The sequence below is a fragment of the Opisthorchis viverrini genome (assembly GCF_000715545.1).
Source record: "Opisthorchis viverrini unplaced genomic scaffold opera_v5_1, whole genome shotgun sequence".
NCBI lineage: Eukaryota > Metazoa > Platyhelminthes > Trematoda > Opisthorchiida > Opisthorchiidae > Opisthorchis > Opisthorchis viverrini.
In genome coordinates, this window is record NW_008751657.1 from 8,917,297 (window position 1) to 8,924,374 (window position 7,078).

The window sequence follows — 7,078 nt, forward strand, 5'->3', positions numbered from 1 at the left end:
TTCGGGCGACCTTGGGGAGTGATAAATCAGTTAGTGTACACAAAGTATAACTGGCCAACAGGAAAAGGGCGCAGTCTTTTTAGATTAAGGTGCAACATGGCGGAAAAGGTGCGAAATTTAAAAATTCAAAATTTTTGAAAAATAAGTTGGCAATAATTCGAAAAATAAGCCGTTTTTGGGGATACTGAGTTGACAAGCTACCCAAATAGATTCCAGTCAACTTGACCACAGCCAAAAAACCCTGGTAGTCGAAGTGTATTTGGGGCCACGCTGTTTTATGCCGACTGGATAGCATGGCAGTGTCTGTCGTGATCCCCCTGAAACATGAAGCCTGTTCAGCGGCGTGTCTGATCTTAGTCATATGGTCGGTCGCGAGACCTTTTGACTTCTGGTCTAAGCAGAATTAGGGTCTCTTCTACAATGGTTTGAAGCACTGCAATGCTGTTGCCTGTCAGAAATCATCAACAGTTCCCGTCTCATTAGTCTCCACATCGACTGGAAAACTATTGGTTAATAGTTGAATATTCTTAGTCGACCACGCGCCACTGACCAGCAGTGTGGTGAATCTGCGCTAAGGTTGCATGTGACGCTGTTATCCTTCAGTCACACAGTTCGCGTCGTGCGATCCGAAGTAGGCTGGCCCTTGAAGTGTTGATATTAATGAGTGCTTCCCGAGCCCGTGCATGATGGTTTTGCCATGGTGAATGATGCATAAAATATTCTGTCTATATGCGAGTTAAGCCACCCGTAGTCGAATAGAATAGTATTCAGCTAATCCGCGAGTTCGTAGATCCTGATAATGATATACGCACCGATAGAGCAACTGCACAGTGTGTCTGTGCTTTCTAACGTCTATACAATTAGTCTGCTTGCTCAGGTCACGGCCGAAACCACGGAAAGCTCTCCGCTACTCACAGGTGCTCCTTTACCCTAATCTGGTTCTACATCAGTCATACCGGCGCAAGCTTTAAGACAGTTGCAGATGACTTGGGGTTAAGGGATTGGCGTTTTGGTAGGAGACAGACCTGTTAACCTCAGTGTTGCATCCTTTGATTTGTCATGCATGCCACCAGTTGCAACCATTGGGAGTGGACGGGATGTTATCTCGCTCCGTTGGAATTGATCTAGGCACGTAGTGCTTCGAACCTTCGAATGTCCGTCCTTGGCGGTCTATTAGTTAGGCCATTCCAATGGTCAACACAGGAGATGAATAAACCGTCACCTGTCAGTCATCATTATCAGTTCAGCTGCTTCCACTCAAATAATAAATATCGTCAGCTAGTCACATCTCTTTCCACAATTTGTGGACACTTCTAGAGATTTAATGTTTTGTTCACTGTATTGGTTGGCCAATTATCGGCTTTGTATCGTTATCTGTCCATAATTTGTGGCACATTTTTGGTAGGAGGCATCAATAAATTGCATCTGTTGGGTTCACATCAACACAGAAACGTGAGCCCTTGAGCTATGCCAGTAGCATGGTTTGTGATAAACGAGTTTAATTTCATGGGGACAATGAAGATGACCGCTCGTTGAGAAAAAATTGTTGGACACTTTTGTTGATATCGCATCGCGATATGGATTTTAATGGAGAGTACTAGTTACCCCTACATTTTTAATAAATTCTTGATCTCCTTTCGTGGTCGTAAATAAGTTGAATTCTTCAGGCCTCTGGTGTGGATACTTATACCCGTACCGTTTGCAAGCAAAACATATAATACAATTCATGTGAAAATTGTTATCCATATGCAATGAACCATATTGATGCTGATGAAAGTAGGACAAGGCAAATCCTGTAGAGAGCTGCGCACATATTTCTATTTACCTGGCTATATCACCTGGTTGTTGCTTTAAGTTGGAGAGTGAGGTGCCGAAACGCTGAGTCCTGTTCACATTACTGGAAACATAGTCTGATCGAGGACTGCTAGCCAGTCGCCATGAGCTGTTTTATTACTCGAAGCGAAGCGCGTAGGCAAAGCAGCCCAATCAACAATTCTGACATGGTTCGTGAGAAGTTTGCTTTCTATCATGCATGAAGTTTTGCAGATATTAGTGAACTGGTCACAGTTAAATTAGTCCTCAACTCCCTATTTTGGGCAATTCCTTCATGACTTGCAACTTACTTCTCAAACGGAACAAGGACAAAATCTGTGCATCTGAATTTGTAAAGAGGAATCGGACTAAGAGAAGATGAAATGAAAAGTGCTTTGTAAATACAAATACTTGTTCAGGTCCAAAGCAAAATTTGAGGCAATACCGTTTGTGTAAGGCGGCAAGTCTTTTTCACAATGTAATCCCGAAGGATGATATAAAGCCTCTCAAATGCGGAAAACTGTCTCAGTACTTTCATTCTGCGCCTACTCTCTACTTTCCTCTGGGAACGAAATACACTGCACTTACAACTAGGCACTTACCCGCCAGTGAACATGAACCTCACCCATGCTGGATTGTCGACGGTTTTAACCAATTATATCTATTTTAACCGAAACCGCAAAATCGAGTTACCAAGTTCGAACCACCCTATTGTGAGCAATTTGTGTATAATAGGGAAACATACGTTCAGCTTCTCCCTGAAAATCCTGATTATCGTGTCATCATAATCATTGTAGCATATGACAATTGATAACGCCTCACGTATTTTAGCACCGATTCATATATTGCAATTCGGAAGACACCTTGTGAGACAGCTATTTTTCATCAGGTACTCGTGAAGGGATAAACAATGATCAGGGATATCACCAAAAACGACAGCAAATCGGGTAATATAATGATGTGAAAATGCCGCCTCAAGAGGTGGATGTTGGCAATGCTTTTCTGGAGGGGGGATTTGTAAATGGGAAGAAACACAGGATCCAATGTGTTTCAAGGACAGGTTGCTCTGACGAGGATGCAAGAAGAGAAGTCCGGTTCTACAACAGCCGGGGGACTGGATGGATAATGACCAACTGCATCCCGGAACGGTATCAAGAACAAGTATATCTTGGTAATGATAGAAACGAACGATTGTGCGGTTGCAGTACTGCGATCGAATTGCCACGGTCAACGAATAGAACACCAACCACCTATGATTATCCTCCTCAATAGCAAATAGTATAACTACGATTCGATGCTCATTTTGCGAGGACCAGGATACGCTGGTAGAAGCGGATAAACTAAGAGGAGCAGCGAGGCTTGTTGCAGATGAAGAAGAATGGACAAACAGAAGGACTAGGAAGGGTTGAACGCTGCTATATCCGGCATGGTATGGTTGCAGGTAGTCACAACATTGGCGTAATGACACACGGTCGTCACACCATAAGAACGAACCGAAATGTTTCAGTGGTGAAATTTACACCGAGTGACCCTGCTCTATGGCCAAAATTGTTAAATGAGAATTTGTTGGTTTCTTTGTGATTCTGATAGAATCTAAATGTGATAGTAACGGGGATATATGGATTCTGCGACACGAGGGGATGCACCAGTAGCTAAGTCGGTTGAAAACTCTGTGACATCCACAACCGATTATGTAAGTTCAGTTGAAGAATAGCATAGAACAGCGATTGAGTCCGTTCCCTTGCTTATACCAACTCAATGCGCAAATGAATATATCTCAACAATTCTAAAGAATTTTATAATCGTTGGTTGAAACTTCTCCCAAGTATACGGTAGAATGAGAAGAAACTTTTCACAACTGACTGTTTTAGTCGGCTACTAAATTGATCAACTTCCGTTTGATGTTCCTAGCTGTTGAACTTGTTTTGGGCTTTCGCGCTTACGGATGAGAAGGTCTAACATGCGGAATATTCTTCTCGGAGCTGAGCTTGAGTTGAACCCGTCTGACACCAAAAGCTCGTTTATCGCACATCGTGGAGTGAGTTATCTGGCGATTGTAACAATGTAATGCTATTAATTTCACCCACGAGCCCGTTCCATTTGGATTGTTTTTATGTAGTTGATAACAAGAGCTACTTCAGTGTATCCGAGTATCTTGAGCAACACGTGTCAGTCATATCAAACGATACACGGTGGAATCATTCAACCGTTAACCCAGTTATCAACTTATCCTTCCTCTGGGAGAAATTGCCCAACTGGAGGCCCTTTCGTCAAAGAAACGACTTTAGCGGCACGTATTTCCTTAAATTTGAAATGTGTCCATCAAGCAAACAAAAGTCTTAGAACTAATGAGGGTTACTGTGTTTTTTAATTGCGGGTGGGTGAGTGGGTAGAGGTTTCTGTCAGTTAAGTCGGTGCTGAAATCTTGCTGATGTGAAATTAAAGTTTATTCGCAATCCACAAACTTTACAACAGGGCTCTTCAAATCTACATGAAATTTACTTTCGACCAGCAAAACTGTCCGGTTCATTCAGCAATCGCTTTTTTTGGGTTGGCCATATGACATCCTTGAGTTGTTAATGTTTACTCAAACGATATTGGTCAAGTGCAAACAGATGTTGTGAATACGTTGGTTGCCAGAAGCGGCATATGTGCCTACCTAGATTTTTATTCAGGCTCGTGTGGGCTGGTGTCGACGGATCCGTAACGAGGCAATTAGAAATCGAGTTTTCGGTTGTGCAATGGGTACTTCCGTTGAAGAATGTATCCAACACCAGAAACGACGTTGGTTAGACCATGTATTGTGTCGAAGAGAGTGCTGTTCAGCGTGCCAAATTCAGAGTGACGGAGGCAGAGAGGTGGCCAATCCTTGACCTGACAGAGGGGTATGAAGGAAAACGCGAAACGTTTGGGTGCTGTTGGTGATACGCGCCTTCCAGGATGGGAACTGCGTGATCCCCATTGTGCCTGGTCGGAGACGCTGCAAGATATGGCTACCAACCGATGTCAGTTTCTATCCAGATTGCCTGAATGCGTGTTTGGAGGTGTAGGCGCCTTGGAATGATTGTAATACGCTAGCACTATCTACCATCTATCTTCATTCTTTGCTCCCTAAGAAGACTCAAATAAATCGTGGTTTTACGGCAACGAATCACCAGTGTTGAACACGTGCTGTCGATGATGATGATGACATTTCCCGTGCTCAGTGCTCGGTGCCCTCTCAAAAAGAGGTTAATTGTTTAGTGATAAGATGAGAATGAAACATTTTCTCGTTAGAGGAACTCTCTCTGTGTTGTAAACTCTGCGTGTTTTGGTGGTTCCTAGTGAGCATAAACCAAGTGGCTGGTAAACACCCAGCTGAGTGAAAAAAATTGAATCCAAAAAATCACTTCAGATGAAGCGGAATGCTCAGATGTACTACCACAACTGCTTTTTTGAATACGGAAAAGAACGAACATTTCATTAATTTGATGCAGAAAGTGGTTGATACAACTCATGCTAAGGAATTCTCAGAACTGGAGCTTCCTCATCATTCTGGTATCCTTGTAAGGTATTTTCCGTGGCACAGAACTGCGTAAGACACATTCTCAGAGTCGACATAAGATCCAGATAGATAAAAAAAAATTAAGTGGTGTACTCGACATAAGAGATAGATAAAAAAAAATTAAGTGGTGTACAGTCAAGGAATTACACATTTAATGCCACAGAAAAGTTGTGGAGTTAGTTTGTTTGCGCTTTGCCCTAGACTGTGTTGAGGGGATCACACTGGTCTTCTGAATTGTTACAAGTGGTTCTTTGAAGGCGTATTTCTACTTTTGAAATCAGCTGATTTAGCTTTGCTTTTGATGGGTTCCGTACATGTGATCCAATCACCTTCACATACCCTTGACCCAGATTCGGCCTATTTCGCTTTAACCGTGAGATACCCTATATTATTATTTTCGTGTTTTCCAGTTTACCAAGTGTGTAGCCTCATTGCAGCTCCTTTGTTCTGAGAACTCACATTCCTACCCCTTTCCTGATATGGGAGTGTGGACAGTCTCGATCATCTGTTTGATGAATGACGTGCTCTCAACAACAAGTGTAACAGCAGCTTTAATTGGTACGCGTGATGCATTATTGCGTTTAGCTATCTGTCTATTGTGAAAAAAAACACCATGGCAATATTGATGGATATTGTATCGGATGCGGTTATTGTGTTTTCAAGACAAAGCGGACTGAACGTTCTGTTGGAGTGTCCACATGAGGAGCCTGAAATGTTTAGGTTAGAGTTGTTTACGTTACTGTCAAGTCTCCTGCATAGGAGAAACTGATAGCAGAAAAATATTGGGTCCATAAGATGCCTACCGACAAATATCACTAACACAAGGTGCACAAAGTTTCTATTTTCCGTTTGCCAGCGATCTATACCCACCGACACAGCAATAACACTAACTTTAAAAAAATAACAATAAATTCAAGAGGATGAAGGCTGAGGGCATTCCATTACCACATGGTTTTTAACACACAAAAGCATACCACACAAGTCGCTTTCATTGACGAAACAGAAATGATATTCACAAGGAAATGGGCCAAGACGTCACCCCATTGTTTGTCAAACAGTTTAGTAGTTCCCATTAGAAAAAATAGCCTTGTAATGATACTGGTCACAATACATTAACTAGGGCTGAATATTACTTCAGAGTCGATCATGAATTATGGACATTGCGCAGGCGCACCTAGGTAGAACAAGACAGAAAATTAAGTACTCGCTGAGTCGTGGAAACCGTACCGGTTGGTTAACTAGTGGAAGCGTGTCCACTAGAACTGCCTTATCAAAACCAATGAGGTTACGTCATTGTCTGTGGGCAACGTATGCTGCGATAGCGTATCAAGTTTGAAAAAACAAACGCTTGGTTCGTCCTTAATCGTTTCGTGAATACTGAGTCAGCTGTCATCCAAGGAGCTTTTATTTAAGGATGCCTGTAGATTTTCTGAATCTCCTCTCAGACTGACAACACCAAACTATCCCCGAAACCTGAGAGCGTTTTCCACTTGACCAAAAAAAAAAGAAATTTCGCAGGTCTCCAGAACAACGACGAATTAATCTGGCACAGGAATTTTCTAGCTAAACGAGGGGAGTTGGCTTTCTGTGTATTAACATCTCATCACGCGTGCACGTATGAACGTAAGGTTATTCCCGGTTGAACTTCATTTATGTCATTCTGGTCAGCAGTGGCACAAGGGATTGGGTGTGTGTCATGTTGAACTACTTTTACACATTCAA